Source organism: Helianthus annuus, chromosome 5 (assembly GCF_002127325.2).
Source record: "Helianthus annuus cultivar XRQ/B chromosome 5, HanXRQr2.0-SUNRISE, whole genome shotgun sequence".
NCBI lineage: Eukaryota > Viridiplantae > Streptophyta > Magnoliopsida > Asterales > Asteraceae > Helianthus > Helianthus annuus.
In genome coordinates this window covers 70179388-70200781 of record NC_035437.2, presented here as the reverse complement: position 1 = coordinate 70200781, position 21394 = coordinate 70179388, and positions in this window count along the sequence as shown.

The window sequence follows — 21394 nt, the reverse complement described above, 5'->3', positions numbered from 1 at the left end:
GTTCTAGAATTTTGAACGGTCCCACATAACGAGGGTTTAGTTTGCCGCGTTTCCCATACTACGCTTGTCGGCGTAGCTTTTCTGACGGTCGTGAGCTGCGGCCATACGGTTTCGGATCTGCACAATGCTTTCTGATGCCTCAAGAAAAAACTCAGGGCCTGTGATTTGACTATCACCCACCTCATGCCAACAGAGAGGTGAACGACATTTCCGGCCGTACAGTGCTTCGAATGGAGCTGCCTTAATACTTGTATGGTAGCTGTTGTTGTAGGAGAACTCTATCAACGGCAAGTGTTTCTCCCACCCTTTCCCAAAATCGAGTACGCATGCCCGAAGCATGTCTTCAAGTGTTTGGATGGTGCGTTCGCTTTGACCATCCGTCTGATGGTGGTAAGCAGTACTCATGTCGAGTTGGGAACCGAACGATTTATGCATTGACTGCCATAACTCTGAAGTGAAACGCGGATCTCGATCTGAAATGATAGAAGTTGGCACCCCATGCCTAGAAACCACCTCCTTAAGATACACTGCTGCCAGCTGAGAAAATTTGTCTGTTTCCTTGATTGCTAGGAAGTGTGCTGATTTCGTGAGGCGATCAACAATCACCCAAATAGTGTCATTCCCAGCCTGAGTTCTTGGTAGTCCTGTCACGAAATCCATAGCGATCTGTTCCCACTTCCATGTGGGTATCTCTGGTTGCTGCAGTAGACCCGAGGGCTTTTGATGTTCTGCTTTGACTTTAGCACAAGTCAAACATTTGCTGACGTAGGTTGCTATATGAGCCTTCATGCTAGGCCACCAGTATGTAGTTTTCAGGTCGTGGTACATTTTATCTAATCCAGGATGTACATAGTAGCGTGATTTATGTGCCACTTCCATTACAAGTTCTCGTAAGTTGCCAAAGGATGGGACCCAAATGCGCCCAGTTACGTAGTAAGCACCGTCTCCCTTTTGTTCTAATCGTTGCCTCGAGCCACGTAAAGCTTCAGCTCGAACGTTCTCCGGTTTCAACGCTTCTAACTGAGCGTCTCGTATCTGGGAAGGAAGGTTGGACTGGATCGTGAGTTGCAATGCTCGTACACGCCTAGGTGCATTATCCTTTCTGCTGAGGGCGTCAGCTACAACGTTCGCCTTGCCCGGATGATACTTGATGGCACATTCATAATCGTTCAATAATTCCACCCATCGTCGCTGTCGCATATTCAATTCTTTTTGGTCGAAGATGTGTTGGAGACTCCTATGGTCGGTGTAGATGGTGCATTTGGTACCGTACAGATAGTGCCTCCAAATCTTCAACGCGAATACCACCGCTCCTAACTCCAAGTCGTGTGTTGTGTAGTTCTTCTCGTGCACCTTCAGCTGACGAGAAGCATAAGCTATTACCTTCCCGCGTTGCATCAACACGCAACCGAGACCCTGAATTGACGCGTCACAATATACCACATAATCTTCGGTGCCCTCTGGTAAAGACAAGATCGGTGCACTGCAAAGTTTCTGCTTCAGAACTTGGAAGGCCTCTTCCTGCTTCGTTCCCCAAGAGTACGTTGTGTTCTTCTGTGTCAGTGAGGTGAGAGGTTGCGCGATTTTCGAGAAATCTTTAATGAACCTTCGATAATACCCTGCGAGACCAAGAAATTGTCGCACCTCAGACGGAGTCTTTGGTGCCGCCCAATTCTTAACTGCATCCACCTTCGCAGGATCCACATGTATCCCTTTCTCGTTAACAACGTGCCCAAGGAAGTGCACTTCTCGAATCCAAAAGTCGTACTTAGAAAATTTCTCATATAACTGTTCCCTTCTCAAAAGTTCCAAGATGAGACGTAGGTGGCGCTCGTGATCTTCCTTGTTCTTGGAATAGACTAAGATGTCGTCAATAAACACTATAACAAACTCGTCAAGATATGGCTTACATACGCGGTTCATGAGATCCATGAAAACCGCTGGTGCATTGGTTAATCCAAACGGCATGACCGAAAACTCATAGTGTCCGTAGCGTGTTCGAAAAGCCGTCTTGGGAACATCCTCTTCCCTAACCCTTACCTGGTAATACCCCGATCTTAAGTCAATCTTGGAATAGAAGCTTGACCCTTGCAGCTGGTCAAACAAGTCGTCGATGCGTGGTAAGGGATAGCTGTTCTTAATGGTCACCTTGTTGAGTTCTCGGTAGTCGATACACATATGGAATGACCCGTCTTTCTTCTTTACGAACAGAACTGGGGCTCCCCAAGGCGAAGAACTGGGTCGAATGAAACCCCTATCCAACAATTCCTGTAGTTGATTGGACAACTCCTGTAACTCTCCAGGTGCTAACCGGTAAGGAGCTCGAGCAATTGGAGCCGCTCCCGGTGCAAGATCAATCTGAAATTCTACTTGACGATGAGGAGGTAACCCTGGTAGCTCCTCTGGGAATACATCAGCGAATTCTCGCACCACTGGTAGATCCTCGGTCTTACTTTCTTCAGACTGAGCGTTGGTGACTAACGCTAACAGTGCAGGATACCCCTTTTGTAGATACTGCTGTGCGCGCATGGCCGTGATAATCCCAACCATCGTCCCACTACGATGCCCTTGAACTAACAGTGACTCCCCATCAGGGAGAGGAATACGCACAACTTTCTCCTTACACAAAATTTCTGCTTGGTGCTTAGACAACCAATCCATGCCTACCACTATGTCAAAACTACCGAGCGTAACGGGAAGAAGGTCAATGTCAAACACCTGACCCACGAGATCTAGTTTACATCCAAAAAGGACATTTGAGGCTTCTATCGTTTTACCATCTGCTAGTTCTACTACTTGTTTAACTTCTAAAGGTGTTGGGGTTATCCCTAATCGTTGACTAAACTCTAGGGACACATAACTCCAATCGGCACCCGAATCAAATAATACAGAAGCAATACGATTGTTAACAGGAAACGTACCAGTTACAACGTTGCCTTCATTCCTGGCATCCCCTGCTCCAAGCTGGAACACTCTACCGCGAGCACCATTCCCCCCGTTATTGCCGTTGTTGTTGTTGTTGTTGTCGTTGTTCCCAGCATTGTTATTATTCGGGCGGTTGTTATCGTTGCCGTTCTGGTTTAACTGAGGGCAATCCCGCTTAAAGTGGCCCTCGTCGCCACACTGATAGCACCCCTTCCTGAAACCTTGGTTCTGCTAGGGTGGTTGCCCCTGTTGTCTCTGGTTTTGCTGGTTCTGTTGGTTCTGTTGCTGCTGGTGTTTGGGTTGTGAGGTCCTACAATCCCTGGCCTCATGGCCTGGCTTACCACACTTGTTACACGTCCGACCACATGGCCCCCAATGATGATAGCCACACCTGTTACACCGTGGCTTTCTCCCTGCATACGAACCCTGGCTGTGGCCACTTCCCTGGCCTTGATTGATAGAAGACGACTGGCTGATGTTGCGGTTGCTGTTGTCTGGCCTTTTCTGAGTCTGGCCAGCACTGGATGCTTTGTCATAATCACTCCACTTCCGCTTGTTATCATTAGCGGGCGCAGTGGCAGTGGGTGTAGCAGCAGTAGTGGCCGAAATACGCGGGGGTAACGAATTGCTTTCCACCTCTTGGTCCACAATCTTATGGGTCAGACGAACGATCTGTGTCAAATCATTGAGATGGGCTGCAGTGACCAAGCTCTTCAAACGCGGAGGCAACCCTTTGATGAATAACTCAATCCTCCGAGACATAGGCCGGGACAAGTTCGGGCACATGTCGGCCAGTTCATACGATCGCTTCACATACGCTTCGACTTCAGATCCAACCATCTTCAAGTCGTAGTATTCGTTTTCCAACTTCTGGACCTCATCCCGAGGACAGTACTCCTCCCTGATCAGTTCTTTAAAGTTTTCCCAGGTTGTGGCATTCGCTGCCTCGATGCCCAACAACTGTACCTGGGCGTTCCACCATGTTAGGGCACCATCCGCCAAGGTACCCGCAGCATATTTCACCCTGTCCCCAGCGGGACAGTTACAGATAGCAAACACAGACTCTGCTTTCTCGAACCATCTCAGAAGTCCCACAGCCCCTTCAGTCCCGGTGAAGGTCTGTGGCTTACAGTCCATAAACATTTTGAACGTACACGCAGGCTGATTAGGTTGAGGTTGCGCTTGCTGACCAGCTTGATAGGCTACTAAAGCCTCAGCCACGCGGGTATTGATTAGGTCAGTCAACTCAGCCTGAGTCATGTTGATGTTGCCACGTCCGTGTCCTCGTCCACTCATGATTCTATATTTATAGATGAACCAACTCAGGAAATCGAAACAAGATGGATATCAAGTATCAGGTTGATATTTACGTACTACCAAGTTCACACATAATAAGGCAGAACCCTTCTCACGCTCGATAAGCCTCACTGGGACTTGCATGCACCCCGCGTTATTATTAAGTGTGCACCCATAATAATAAGGCAATTTGCATGCTTATCTCAGTGCCTCTTAGCTTGCGCTCAAAGTTTCCCCCGTTCAAATAACACAACAGATGGTATCACAGGTCTATGGTTCACATGAGTCGAAGAGTAGTGTCACACTATCAAGTCACTATGGTGTTAAATGTTTCAGTTCATATATGCTGTGAGTGTGTGACTGCTAAGCAAGTAATGTATAAAGTGAGAGAGAAACGAACCTTGCAATCTGGAGCTGAGTGTCATGATCGATTTTCGAAGTTGTTCGGTTATAGTCTGGTTTTACAAAACGTTTTAAAACCCAGTTCACTATAACCAGTGGCTCTGATACCAAACTGTAACACCCCCAAAATACCACCTGCGGAAACCCCGCGAGGCGTGTTACACATCAGAGTCTGAGCCACCAATCACATTGAACCAATTGTAAATACTTAAATAAAACATGTCATTAATGGCCAAGATTAAATGTCAAACACAATATTAATTCACAAAGAGTTATGTAGCGGAAGCATATGATAAGTCGTTTAGCAATTGTTTCAAAATAAACTCAAAACCAATGTATCAATTATAAGTAATCCAATAGCTTCGATCCATGACCACTCCGGCACTCCCAGATAGCAAGTCCATGTTCCAAGGTTAACGACCTACAAGCATGCAAACAAGTGTGTCAGACTACGCTGGTGAGTTCGAGGTTTCGTTAACGTGTTGCGTTACCAGATATATGTTAGTGCGATTCAATGTTGTGTTACGATGTTGCTCATGTTAGTTACCCTAGGGACTACGCCCTTACGTAACCGAGGAGTGTTCCTCTTAGCAACCCACTATGTTGTTCACGCTAGTTACCATAGGGAAAACGCCCTTACGTAACCGAGGAGTGTGCCTCTTAACAACCATAGTGAAACCCAGATAATTAGTTCACCCCGTCCCTACGGCCCGGTGTGAGGTTTCCCACCTAATAGCGCTATCAACTAATTACCCCCATTGCCCTCCAGGCAATAACCAAAACCGATTAAGTTGTTTACCCAATGTTTCCCTTCCAAATGTTTACCAGTTGTCCCAAACCACCGGGACGCATGCTTGAGAAAAATGCAATGAACTCACCTGGGATTGCTCGGCAGGTTATACCAAAGTTACTTGAATTAAGAATGATCAAACACGTCCTAACAGGGTTACCATACAAGTCAGGTTTGGTTCAAGTAATGCACGTATGTATCAAATAAGTTAACATGTTAGGAACACGTATGGATCATGGCAACACTTATTGCACGCTAACAGTCAACAGTGTAGTATAATCATACATTTGTGCGATTGAACGACTAACCCCAAAGGTACCCGGCCCAAATAATATACGTGATCCGATAGCATAAGCGGCCCGTATAAATTTATTTAACACATAAGCGACTTGTGCGGCCCGGATCAAGTTGTGCGATCCGGCCGAGTTGTGCGATATGAGCTAGCCCAGCCCAATAACTAACATACAGCCCAAAGTGAAATAACATATAACAATCTTGACTGAGTTGGGTTGTGCGATCAGATATGGGCTTGTGCGGCCCAGTCACAACAAACAACAACTATCAGCCCGTCCATGTATCTTGTGCGACCCACTTTGGGCTTGAAGGCCCAATCGTTAACGCATGTGCGATCCAGCAAACCTTGTGCGACTGGATGTGTCTTGTACGGCTGACCAGCCTTGTGCGAAGGAGGTCTTATGCGACTAGAGGCCTTGTGCGACCAGGAGCCTTGTACGAGTGGGCTCCCTTGTGTGACCGGCTAGTCTTGTGCGATTGGCTCTTTGTGCGATTAGTTCAATCATTCCCATAATCAAGCAAAATCGGTTACAACAATCACTAACAGTTTCCTTATTTTCATATCAATCAATTAACACAATATCCAAACATATGATTAATCTAATATCGATCAAACAGGCCATTACATCAAGAATTCGTATGAACCCTAGTTCGATTCGATCATGAACAAAATTCAAAACATTTAAACATGTAAATCCTAGATCCGTGTTCTTGATCCCTATCATCGCACATGTGAACAATATCCAAATAACATCACACAACAGCCGATTTGTCATGCATCCTATCTAAATCATCAACACATTCAGCAACAACATATTACGAGCCATCCGATTAACCATGCACACAAAACATTATGATTTATCATATAATCATATATAATCAAGACATCATCTATCAAAGCAATTAACAATACAACACTAACCGTGATATTCGAATGGGTTGAATGAACCGATGTGCAAAGCTTCGAGTGGGGAGGGGCTGCCGTCGGGTTCCGAGCAAAATGAGAGAGAGAGAGAGAGGAAGTCTAGGGTTTTTGTAAACTTGTGTGTGTTTTGTGTTGTGTAAAAGTGTGAGATGATAATCATCTCTCAAGTGTATACGAGTAAAGGGGAATGGGCCGACCCAAACATGGGCTGCCTTTAAGTCCAGTTACAAGCTTTACGGCCCAAAGGGCTTGTGTGATTCGTGGTTGTTGTGCGGTCGAGTGGGTGTGTGGATTGTTGTGCGATCGGATCATGTATTCATATAACATATCATTTACACATTCACTAACACATATCACATAATCATAACACATAACACATACAACATAACAATTAATAATTATAATAAATCACATAAGCATGTATCGTTACACAAAATAGGTTCGAATTGCGTGTTGTCACAGTATCCCCAACTAAAAAGAAATTTTGTCCCGAAATTTTGTATGCACTCACTAACGTAAGCTATATAGTTCACTAGTTTTCCTGGGGTGTCACAGTTTTCTTCCAAATCTTGTTTAGAACCACTGCGTAGCCGCGCAAGGTTTTGTTTAAGATGTTCTTTGGAATGAAGTTAGGGTATGGTCCTATGCGCTTGCGTAGGGTTTTTGGGACCATACCCCTTCAGAGCCTATACCTTTTCATTTCAAAACCCACAAAACAAACACCCTTTACCCACCAAAACCTTTTTTCTTTTCAACCCCTTTGTTTTAGTAAAAAGCTCGGTTATCTTGTGACACGAAAAAAAAATGAAATTCTTGCAATAAACAAACAAGTTCCTCAAAGAAATCTTGTTTGAATGTGCTTAGTTTGAATAAAAGTCATAAAAATAAAAAGTTTTACGACGACCGACGCTTTTTAAGCTTTTAGCCATTTTTACTAACAACTAACCAAAACCACGTACCCTTAGCCCAAGCCTAACCCTTCACAAAGTCCTCTTGATATTTACGAAGGTTTACAGTTAAAAAGGAGGAGGTTTGATCGCTTGGAAAGCATATGGTAGAAGCAAGTTCCATGCCGGTCTCAAGTGTTTCACAAAAATACATCTTCGGCCGAGTGTTGAGTGATCTTCCGTGAGGTATGTGAACTGTATATAAAAGGAATCTTAAAGAGGCATGTTATGCCCAAATAAGTATTTTTTTCTTGTAAAGTGTTCTAAATAAATCATGACGAATAAGGATTGTAAAAAAAAAAAAAAATAAAACTCAATAAAGATCTTGGATTCCCGACACTCAAGATAAGCCCAAAACTTCTCCTCTACCTGTTCCATTTGGGTGTGTAAGCCACATATCAAAGAGTTTTGCTTGAGGACAAGCAAAGATTCAAGTGTGGGGGTAGATTTATGCAAAATGTAACATATAAATTACATCAAATGAGGCATAAAACTAATCCTTTTTTAGTACTAATGTTGGAAAAAGCGTGTTTTTGTCTTCCTTTTGAATTTACAGGACCAAATGAGCTTAAACGAACAAAATGAGCAAATAAGCAGCCAAAACCAACATAAATACAAAGAAAAGGAATAAATGTGACATGCCCGACCCCTCGGCAGCATCCCGAAAAAACAAAGAATCAGAAGACTAACCACGAGGCCGTGCCTAGCTGAACACGGGGAGTGGTTAGGGACCTGCACAAAAGACAAACCTGTAAAAGCTTCCACGCCCACCACGGGGGCGTGCCCAGCTCAGCACGGGGCGTGGTCAACGCAAAGATACGCAGAATCTTGCCAAATCTTGATAGTACTGTAAAACCCAATAGGATATCTTAATGATATCAAGATTAACTTGTGTAAGTGCGGAAACCAAACACAAGTGGATTCAAGAAAACAATTGAATATGTAAACGAGATAATCAAATCAAAATACTCTTGCATTCACCTTAAGTTGATGACGGATACAAGATTACAAAACCGAGATCTCGAGTGGCCTCTATCAGCTTCTGCGCAAACAGTAACCCCTAAACTATTACTATGGGTAACTTATATACTAACTACAATGGACCGTAAACAGTCCAAGGCCCACTCGAGATCTCCCAACCCACAACAAAGTTCGACCCAAATGAAATAGTTAAAACTTAACAAAGTCAACCCTGTACTTTCATAATTCTCTATGTATAAACCTCAAGGTTCCAACAATCTCCCCCTAGGATTATGCATAGAGAGTCTTGAGACATCATTCTTCACGAGCACCACCCAAACGATCTTTGAGTCCACCAAAACCTTTCATACGTATATGAATAACTGAGGCAACAGCCGCAGTCCAACCTTTAGCAACTTCTTCGTACTTCTCAGTAGCTCTAATTTGATTCTGAGCTAATACCTGCAGATCTTCATAATCAACATTCAACAAATCAACTTGATCCACCAAGCGGAAATTCACATCGTCATCACAAACGATCACTGCCTGCCCCAGTCGTTCATCATATGCCCAAAAATGCAACGATTTCAAGGCGCCTTTTGGAATTTTTTGACTAATGGAATCACCTTCTCTTTGTCAGTAGCAGGCCAATGAACCGCCTTCATTCGCTTGTTAGTATATGGATCTCGAACACCTTTAAGTGGTTTTACAAGAGATTCAGCAGTGTGCATTGAAGGAAACCCACGGAGAACCTCCCTCTTCAACCTCTCACAAAATAAATGACCACGACCACCAGGCTTGTCATCCACATAAGGTGCATTAGCCAAGTTTGTCAGATCAATCTTGGTAAATGTCTGAAACTGAGCTGGAGCCTTGTACCATTCAACAGGACCAACGTTTCTCTTAATCCACCATCTCTTACGATCATGATCAAATCCCCAGCTAACAACACCAGATCTGTTTCCAACTTTGTCATAGAGAGTTTCTCCAACATCCATTAAATGATGAGTTGCTTGAGCATCATCATAATCAGGATTAAGATTCTTGTTCTTCAGTATCACAAACTCCCTTTTCTTCTTTATTCTCTGAGCCTTTTCTTTCTCTGCAACAGGATCAATCACTCTCTCAAAATACTTTTCCATCTCAGCACTGCGTTCAGCATCATCTTTATCAAAGGCTTTTCTTCTATTCTCTACATCTGTTGGATCAGAAAACTCATTCCCAAACTTCTTCTCCAGCTTTCCACGTAGATCATATACCATGTTGAACAACAAACTAACATCTCCTTGAAGTTGTTCAATTTGTTGATTCTTTTGAACTATAGTATCTTCAAGTTGAATGATTTTGGCTTCTTTATGAATTGAATCTTGCTCAACTACCGTTAACCGTTTCTTCATCTCTCTCATACTAATAAACTCACCATCATCACTTGAATCATCAAACAACATTCTAAACGGTTCTTCAGGTCTCTTACCACTTGAACTACTAGGCATATCAAGATCAACTCTAGACAGACCAGCAGAATCAGAAACACCCGGTGGCGTTGTATCAACAGTAGCATCAATACTAACATTTGAAACCTAAACATCTGCAGTAACAGTCTCCAAATCATCCCTTTCAGAATCAGTGTTGGACTTAAAGATATCTTCAATTGTGGTGGTGGTATCAGTGAGATTTTTCTCAAAATTGAAATCATACAAACCATCTTCATCTTCAGTAGCACTCACAGGTTGATCTTTGCTTTGCTCAACATATATACCGAGTCGAGGATCCCTCCTTTTTCGCTTCAACGGTAAAGAATCAGGATCTCTTGGGTTTTCAACAGGCTCTTCATTCGATACTGTAAGATTGGAAGGAGGATTTCCTATCTTATCAGTCACTGATTTTAATAACAAAGCCAGATTTTCAGCAGTAATCACCGGAGGAACAGTAGAAACAGCAGTTTCAGCTTCATTCTCGGGAGGAAGTTCTTCATCGTCTCCCGAATCACACATAATTTCTATGCCTTCATCGTCATAGTTAATTGTCAAGATCTCTGTCTCAGGCTCATCAGCAACTGCACCCTGAACGTCATGCTCTTCAGCTACCATCGCATTAACAGGCACAGGTTGTACTATTACTGGATCAGCAACTACATCCTCTGTCTCAGCAAATTGACCAAATTTCTCCAGAGGAATCAAACCCTCGAACTTCTTTTCAGTACCCTTTTTTGGAGTTAGAGCACCAAAGCAAGCAGGACCCATAGGTTTCAACTCCAGAGTGTCACCAGATCGCACTAAGTCTGGATAACGAGCATTAAAAATCATCTGCAAAAACCTTGGATACATCAGAAATTTGTCTTTTCGGACTCCTGTCACATTCCTTTTCATTCCTTCGAATATGTACTTCGAGTAGTTGAATGGTGCATTGGTTATCAAACAAGTAAATGCAGCAGATTGAGTGATGTTTAATTGATCAGTGCCCCCTCGATTTTCAGTCATACATAGAATGAACATGTGTACCAACAATCGCCAATAAGGGTGCACGAACTTCTTCACCAATGGAGGGTACTTTCCTTCATAGCTAAGTCTTGGCAGAATTGCTTCTACTGTACCAGATGGCAGCTCAATAGGATCTGTCTCCTGATCATTAAACTGCAGTACCTCCCTGATCATCTGTTCAGTCACAGCGATTGGTTTCTTTTCAATTTCAGCAATTAGTGCTCCCTTTCCTTCAGCTCCAAGAGCGTCAAAACTAGCAGTCTTCCAAAACGCTTGAACTAAATCCTCATAGACAACTGGATTCTCTCGTAGTGCATGAACCAATCTGCAGCTATTTAATCCTTTAATCAGCGATGTATATAGTTCTCTATGCTTTGCTGGAGGAGCAGCCAGATAACCTGCTTGATTATGAGATGAAATGAATTTTAAGTCCATATTCTGCACCAAACGGAAACATTTAGCACAAATATGAAAGTAAAATTTAATCCACTTAACATAAAAACAAATAACACAAATCAGCAGTCAAAACATAGACTATTGAAATACATATGAGTCAACTCGAGACTTTAATATTTTGAGTCGAGACCAAGAGGTTGCGAGTCGAGACCATGAGGTGTCGAGTCGAAACCTCAATCGAGACTTCAGTCGAGACACACTACTTTGAGTCGAGACCCCAGTCGAGACAAGCGAGGTTGCGACTCGCAACTATAAGTCTCGAGTCCCCACATGTGTTCAGTCGCAATCTCAGTCGAGACCCTACAAACAACTCAAGTTCACTGAGTTTTTGGATCAAACACCACAAACACCCCATGATTTTATGAAGACCAACATATACTCAAACTAGGGTTCATCAGGATCTTCAAACATTCATAAGGTTTCAACGATCTTCATCAAAACTTCAAACAAACCTGCAAATCTTCAATCAAACCTTCTACAAGATAACAATAAACCCAAAGATTACCTTAATCAACAAGTCGATACCGGAGATATATCGGAAAAACACAAACAGTCGCCGGAGAATTGAGAGAGTCTTCAACGTTGACTGAAATCGTTTTCGAGTGCATAATGGGGTCTCGAGTCAAGATCCCGTTTAAATACTATGTCTGTGGGCCGGCCTTTAATGAATTGGGCCGAGTCCACAGTCTCGATTCGAGACCACTGTTCCTTTTAAAATTTGGATTCAAATAATAATTTTCATTTATTTTAGCAATCCAATTTTAAAAAAACAATAATCTCTTATATGACCCCTCTACTTCCTGAGCATGTTTCACAAAAGCAAAAACCTAAAACAAAATAAATAATAAAGATATTATTTACAAAAATAAATAGGAAATACTATAATTCCTCAGGGATCAAATCACTAGGTTTTGGGCTTGACCACACTTATCAACACTGATTTACCACTGAAAGATCTACACGATTGCTAGTATATTTGTCCACCTAAACTCATCTCCCTATGCCTTCTCAAGTAACTGTCTGCAATAAATTTATCATATTTTGATTTCTTAACACTAAACACCCAGACAAATACTAATCAAATCCCGGAAATATGTAAACAGCACACTCTATCACACAAGTAGCTTCCCTACCACATATTTCACAAGTCCAATCCAGATCTCTGAAATTTTAACTGGGAATAGGTTGAGAAGAGAACAGAATAGATCTTTTGCAGAGATGATGTAATATACAGATCAAATGAGTTTTTCTCAATTTGATATAGGTTTCTTAGGGTTTCTTTTGGGCACTAGAGGGCCTCTTTCGGGTGTATTAGATCTATAGCGCGACAACGTACAGCTAGGTCAGCATGTATCTGGATGCAGCAGAAGCTGTCGTTGCCTAGCACCTCCAGGTCAACATGTATCTGGATGCAGTAGAGGAGGTACACGACTTTTTCAGAGAAAATTCAGAGTCAGACCAAAATTGTGTGTATCGGGACAACATACAAGCATTCAAATAGAAATGAGCTAATCCCAAGTGATTTTCTTTCCTGAGGCCAGGTACTAATTCGTTCTGAACAGAACAGTCAATGATTTCAGTCATTATGGATTGAGCCTACCAACACATCGTTCTAGAGTCAGACGGTTTCAATACTGGTCTTACATGGGTCAGCCCTTGACCATAATGTGAATTCATTTCATCTCCCAGTCATGGCAAAGTTTCTTTTTTTGGATTTTCAATTTCAATTTTTTTTTTTGGAATTTCTCCCCCTAAATTTGTGCATAAATAAAAACTACCTAAGAAAAGAAAACTTTATGAACGAATTTACCTAAATACAAACGACCATGCTCAGTCGGTATACTGGATCATTTTCAGAAAATCAACAAGCACTTTGAATTTTGAGCTGCTGACAGGTTTAGTAAACAAATCGGCAGCATTTGCATCTGTGTCGATTTGTTCAAGTGTAATAAGACCTCTGTCAAAGCAGTCTCTAATGAAATGAACCTTTATGTCTATGTGCTTGGTTTTTGAGTGAAAAACAGGATTTCTAACAATTTGTATTGTAGCATCATTATCGCAGTAAATTGTAGTATTGAGATAAGTCAAACCATAATCCTGCAATTGATGTTGCATCCACACCACTTGAGAGCAAGAGGCAGAAGCAGCAACGTACTCAGCTTCAGCTGTAGAGATCGCCACCGTTTGTTGTTTCTTGCATTGCCAAGAGATAAGCCTATCACCCAGAAATTGGCATCTAGCTGATGTAGATTTCCTGTCACTATCAGTACCTCCAAAATTGCTATCAGAAAACGCAAACAAGTCAAAATTAGAATCCCTCGGATACCAAAGACCAAACCGAGGTCGGCCTTTAAGATACCGAAAGATTCTTTTAACAGCAATAAGATGAGAAGTTTTAGGGTTAGCCTGATATCTTGCGCAGTTACAGACAGCAAACATAATATCCGGACGGCTGGCTGTTAAATACATCAACGATCCGATCATAGACCTATACTGATGTTGATCAACAGGAGATCCTTCTTCATCTTCAGTCAATAATGGTCTCTCTGCCATTGGTGTTTCAGCTGGCTTTGCGTCCGAAAACTTGAATTTTGCTAACACATCATCAACATACTTCCCTTGATGAATAAGAATGCCTTGCGAATTCTGTTTCACTTGAAGACCCAAAAACAAAGTCATCTCCCCTAGAGCACTCATTTCAAACTTCTTTTTCATAACTTTCTCAAACTCTCTGCACAGCTCCTTGCTTGTAGATCCGAAGATAATATCATCGACATAAATTTGAACCAAGATCTGATCCTTGCCCACTTTCTTGATAAATAGAGTCTAATGTATTGTGCCACGTGTGTACCCATGAGCCAAAAGATGTTCAGTTAATGTGGCATACCATGCTCGTGGTGCTTGGTGCAATCCATACAATGCCTTGTCGAGCTTGTAGGCATATTCTGGATGATCCGGATGCACAAAACCCGGTGGCTGCTCAACAAAGATTTCTTCCTTCACATCTCCATATAGAAACGCTGTCTTGACATCCATCTGATATACAGTGAACCCCATATATGACGCGTAAGCTAAGAAGATCCGGATAGCTTCAAGTCGAGCAACCGGAGCGTATACTTCATCGTAATCCAGACCCTCTATCTGTCGAAAACCCTGAACCACCAGTCTTGCTTTATTTCGAACAATAACTCCTGCAGAGTCTTGCTTGTTTCAAAACACCCATCTATTCCAAGTTTACGCTTTCCCTTTGGTAACTTGACAAGTTTCCATACTCCAAGCTTCTCAAACTGGTTCAGCTCTTCATGCATAGCATCTACCCAGCCTGGTTCCTGCAAAGCTATGTCAACAGTTTTAGGTTCTATTTGAGAAATATAGCAGGAATATAAACATGTATTGATGGTTCCCGATTGGCTCCTTGTCAAAATTCCAGCATTGACAGGACCAATCACATTCTTCATAGGGTGATTTCGTTGGACGTTAGTGGGTATAGCCATGTCAGGTACGGTCTCATCTTCTGGAATAGCATCTTGATTGTCATCATTAGCGTTGCTTGACTCCCCCTCATTAGATGCTGCAGTATGATGAACGAATGGAGTGGTAACAGTGCAGTCTTCAGGAATTGATTCAGGAAACAATGCAGATCCTGAACTATCAGAGACAGTACCACCCGATGAAACACCTTCAGGGGATAAATGGGACGGGAGCTGAGACGTAGGATTTCGAGTAAAAATCATTCCCGGTGGATCAATGGTATGATTTCTTGATCGTCCTTCAGCTTGTTCTTCTTCTTCAGTGTCACCGAATAACAACGGTTGTTTTGGAGTAGACACACCTGCAGCTGTAGGGAAACCTGACAACATGTTAAATGATTTAAATAATCCAGCATAATCATATAACCAATGAGGTCCAACTCTAGCATCAGTAGTGTTTTCTTCTAACCATTCAATGTTGCACGACTCAACGACCTTTTTAGTTACCTTGTTGTATACTCTATAGGCTGAACCTTTAGCGTATCCAACAAAGTAACAGTCGTCCCCTTTGACTTCAAACTTTCCATTGGTGTCCATTAGTAGTAACACACATGAGCAACCAAAGATACGACAGTGTGAAACCGAAGGTTTATGTCCTTCCAGAATCGCATAAGGAGTTTTCATATGACGTTTATTAACTAAGGCATGATTCTGGACATAACACGCCGTGCTAACAGCTTCAGCCCAGAAGAAACTAGGAAGCTTTGAGTCAGCCAGCATAGTACGCGCAGCCTCCATAAGAGTACGATTTCGCCTTTCAGCCACTCCGTTTTGTTGTGGAGTTCGTGGTGCACTGTACTGTTGATCTATTCCCTTTTCTGCACAGAATATATCCATGGTAACATTCTTAAATTCCGTCCCATTATCTGATCGAATAGCTTTCACTTTCGTACTAGCTTGATTTTCCACCAAAGTAATAAATTGTTTGATCAAGCCTGCAGCCTCACTCTTGTGACTTAGAAAATACACCCAGGTATAACGTAAGTAGTCATCGACAATCACAAGACAGTATGCCTTCTTGCCAATACTTAACACATTCACTGTTCCAAACAGATCCATATGAAGTAATTCAAGCACAGCTTTGGTTGACGGTGTAGACTTGGATTTATGAGGCTTCCGATGAGCTTTTCCTTTAGCACAAGCAACACATTTTTCTACCAACATAAAATCTTTGATTGGCAGATCACGGACCAGTTGACCTTTGGCAAGGCGATTCAAATTCTTCATATTCACATGTCCAAGACGACGATGCCACAATAGACCATCATGTTCTGATATCTTCGAAAAGAGACAAGTAATTTCTTCACATGGCTTCTTGTTCATATCAATGACATAAGCATTTCCCCGTCTCTCAGCTGTCATCAAAAACCAATCTTCAGGAATAACGATTCCTGGCTTCAGTACATAGCATCCCTTCTTTGTAAAAAGAACTGAATTTCCCCGGTCACAAATTTGTGAGATGCTCAGTAAATTGTGTTTCAGTTCAGGGACATAATTCACATTTTCGAAACTTAAAACGCCATTTTTTACAGTTCCCTTCAACGTGATTCTTCCAGATTCTCCTCCCGCAAAAGAGACATATCCACCGTCAAATTCTTTAACATTGACCAGTTGAGACAAGTCTCCCGTCATATGCCTGGAACAGCCACTATCCATGTACCAGAGGCGCACGGTAGTCCTCCACAGCTGTTCCTGCACGAATAGCGGGATTAGTTAGATTTAGGAACCCAGCCCATAGTGGATCTGGGTTTCCCTTGAGCATCAACGTAAGATACTCTCTGCCATACTAAATTTTCTTTATTTAAGAATTTCGAAGGAGTTTTATTGGCAGAGCTTTGATGTAATGTATGAGGCAAGTTGGAATGCATGGCCTTAGCTTTAGGTTTCCAATGCTTGTTCGACCATTTAGAGTTGTAATTACCAAACGCCTTAGATTGATTTTTTGAAAAATCCTTTTGTTGATTTTGATTTCTACGTTTGGCTGCATTCCAATCTTGATCAGAAGGCCTGACCTTACGATAGTTATTCTTCATTGTCTTAGACTTATCAGTCGTCACTGACTCTGAATAACGATATCCGTTTGGCTTGACTTTCTGATTTTGTGCATGTTTATTTTTAGACTGCACAGAAGGAGAATGAACACAGTTTCTGGCGATGTGTCCAGCAATTCCACAATTGAAACAAGTTTGTCGTTTCAATATGGGAAAGTTTTGATGCTTCACAGCAGATGCGGGTCTCTTGGGTCTTGAAGATTGAGCTTGCTTGTTCTGTCTTGTTTGACTTACTTGTGCCTTTTCTGAGCTTTTAGATACCTGTTGATCAGAACTAGCACTGGCACAAGCATGAGGTTTAGATGAATTAGTATTATCTTTGGTTATTACTTCATCAAAACCATTTTGAGAAAATGTTTCAGATTTCGTTTCAAATTTCTCTTAACAAAAATTTTCTTTCAAATTATCATTTAAAACGGCCTCTTCTCCTTTTGAAAATCATTATCAGTTTTAATCTCAGTAGATGTTGAGACTTCATCAACGAATAAAGGTTCCTTTTCAACTTTGGCATCTAATGAGGTCTCACTAGGTTCAACAGTGGGGACATCCACTGAAATCGATTCTGAAGAAAAATCGGAATGCTGTTGATTCTCTTGAGAAACAGTTTCAGTGGTTCCACTGGATGTGTCTTGAGGGACCTCACCTGTCACACTATTTTCAGCTGAAGAGTTAGAAACATTAAAATCACAATTTTCAGCGACTGAAAAACATTCATCATCACACGCATTTTTAAAAGGTTCATCACAAGCATTCACAGTTTTGCCCAAAACATCAGGCCCAAAAGAAGACGAAACATAACTATGAAACGAGTTCAAAAACGCTTGTCCAAACACACAACCAGAATTAGTATCATCAGAAGATGTTTTAGAAGAATCAGAATCTAAAACTTGTTCATTCCCAAACAAGTCTCCCCATATCACTTAAGGTACTTTATCTGCACATGATGAAGAAATGTTATGATCAAAAGTACCCTTTGATACAAAACAAGCTGTTGGTTTCACCTGTTCTTCAGCAGATTTGACATTTACTGAAGGCTTGTTATTTTTGGGACCATATGTCATTTTGCTTTCATTCAACATCTCCTCCTCAGTCATAGGCAGGTAAGTATAATTGTTGTTATACGGAGGAGGAGCCTGATGGTAACCCAATCCCAACCCTTTCTTTTTATGATATGCTAGTTGTTGATCACACAGATTTTTGACTAATTTGCTAGAGGAATCAAATTTTTTAATATTTAACTGATTAATTTGATATTTATCCCTGATATCCTCCAGTTCTTTAGTCACTACGCATAATTTTTCTTTAACCATAAAAAGTTGGGCTGTAGCTACACTAACATCATCCTTAAGTTGAATGATGTCCTTACGCTGAGCTTCGATTTTCTCTTTGAAAAGTTTTTCGTTATTTGTTAAGGTAAAAGTTTTCCTTTTAGTTTCATTGTAATCTTCGATTAGCTCAGCGTTGTGTATTCTATAAGCTTCAACCCGTTCTCTACATTCAGGAGTACAGAAAACGGAAATTACCTCTTCTTTCGTGAGACCCTTGACAGGAGCTGACAGAATCTGAGTCATGAAGGCAATATTTTCAGCTGAAAGCTCCTCCTCAGATGCTGGCGTCTCATCTGCATTTACTGGAACTTGATCATCTGTGGCCATGAAAGCGATGTTGCTCGAGTTGGTTTGATTTTCTGGAGCTGAGATGTTCAGTCGCTCAATTTCCGAACACCAATCGAAGTGCGAATCAGGCTGAACTACCAAGGCTTGAGCCCATCCCAAAGGTTGAGGACTTCCACTGCTAGCAGCATCAGCCGACATGCTCGATGTGGTCACAAGAGCTCTTTCTCGATTGGGTGTAGCAGGTGCAGCAGGTTGGACTGGAGTTTGTTCACTATTGACCTTAGGTTTGGTACAGTTTCTAGCCAAATGACCTTGTTCATGACAGTTGTAGCAACGAAACTCAAATGGCATTTTCGTAGGTCCTGTAAAGGTAAGACCTTGCCGTTTGTTCTTCCCGGTTTTCCTCACAAAGTTTTTAGCCCTAAATGCTGCCATAGCCATCTGCCAAGTTATATCCATTTCTTCTACATCTTCGGGATGAATTTGATCCAAATCATCCATGGAAAACTTAGGAGGACCGAGTTTACCAGCAGCAAAAGCATTCAAGCAGTTTATGACAGAAGCGGCTATTTCAAGATTTTCCTTTGTCTGTTGCGAGAAGAAAGCAATCATCTCGTTTGTAGCAGTGGGACTTGACGATGCAACAGCAGTAGGAGTAACATTAGCATTAGCAGAAGGTGGTGTAGCAACAGCAGGAGCGGGAGTTCCAGAGTAGTACAGACCTGGTGAGGTAGGAGCTGCTTTAGCAGAAGCAGAGTTGCTGAACATTTGAAAACCAACATGAGATACAAAGGCAGTATTGTTGCTTGAATTTGGGTTTGTTGCGGTGAATCCTGCAGCCAACATACTATTCTTGTAATTTGTTTCTCTTTGTTTATCATCTAGCTCACAGGCCTTAATGTGAGAAATCATTTCAGATAAGCTGCATCTTGCCAGATCCTTGGTTTTCTTTATCATTGCTACGTGATGATCCCAGCTTTTTGGTAAAGCATTTAGAAGCTGCCTATTTGTTGAAGCATTAGTTGTCGGCATTTCCTCCATCTGCATTTGAGTAACCAACTTAACAAATCTCTGAATTTGATTGTCAACAGTCTCTCCATATATATGATTGAAGTTGTTGAAATTTTGACTCAATAGATTTCTGCGACTTTCTTTCATATCTTCATTCCCTTCGTAGACATCTATCAATGCTTCCCACAATTCCTTAGCTGACTTGCAAGTGCGAAAACCAATGGCAATGTCTGGTCCCAATGCCATGGTCAAATAAGAAAAGGCCATCTCGTCTTCCTCAACAATCTTAAATTCTTCTTCAGTATACTTATCAACCGGTTTTTTTACTTTCACATTCTCATCAATTGGACTGTCCATCATAATTTCTCTTGGTCCTCTTAAAATACTACGCCAGATTTTTGCATCTTTGACCTTAACATGTTTCTCGAAACGCCACTTCCACTCAGGGAATTCATTTCCATCCAACAGCCGGGGAACACGAGTGGTAGTTCCAATGATGGAATCCAGCTCTTGATGTTTAGACATAGCTGCCAAGTCCACAGTTTGATTGTTCGAGGTCATGGTTACTTAAATTCTTAATTAAATTGTTGATTAATTAATTAATTGAGTTCAAAAGTCCAGAGGTCCAAATTTAACGTTGCAATTGACGTTGCGAGTCGAGACCGTATGTCGAAACTGAGGTTGCGAGTCAGAAACAACTCGAGACTACAGCAAATGTAAGTCGAGACTGATGTCGAGACCACAGTTTCAATACTCGAGAACATAATCGTTTCAAGTCGAGACTGATGTCGAGAACAAACACTTCAATACTCGAGAACAAAGCGGTTGCGAGTCGAGACCGATGTCGAGAGCAAAAACTTCAATACTCGAGATTAAAGCAGTTGCGAGTCGAGACCAATGTGGAGATCAAAACTTCAATACTCGAGATCAATTCTGTTGCGAGTCGAGACCTGCAAAACAAATTGATGAGATAACAGCAACCGTGATTCCTGATTTTCAGCAGCTTCCCAAAATTCAAAGATATGATATCTTTGAATCTTTTATCCCCAACAACCTTCCGTAATTTCAGCAAACACCTTAACAATGAATCACAATCCACAATCAGCGACTTTGAACAATATTTGACAAGAACAATTGAATCCGAACACAGTCACAAAGATAAAAATCTGTAAAACACTTAGCAAACAAGATTAGTACCGATGAATGTTTTCTTGAATCCAATGATATCAAAACCGAACCAAGACTTGGTTTGTTGGCTCTTATACCAATTGTAAAACCCGATAGGATCTCTTAATGATATCAAGATTAACTTGTGTAAGTACGGAAACCAAACACAAGTGGATTCAAGAAAACAATTGAATATGTAAACGAGATAATCAAATCAAAATACTCTTGAATTCACCTTAAGTTGATGACGGATACAAGATTACAAAACCGAGATCTCGAGTGGCCTCTATCAGCTTCTGCGCAAACAGTAACCCCTAAACTATTACTAAGGGTAACTTATATACTAACTACAATGGACCGTAAACAGTCCAAGGCCCACTCGAGATCTCCCAACCCACAACAAAGTTCGACCCAAATGAAATAGTTAAAACTCAACAAAGTCAACCTTGTACTTTCATAATTCTCTATGTATAAACCTCAAGGTTCCAACAAGTACAGATACGAAGTTGATCACAGGGTTGTGCCCAGGAGACACGGAGCCATG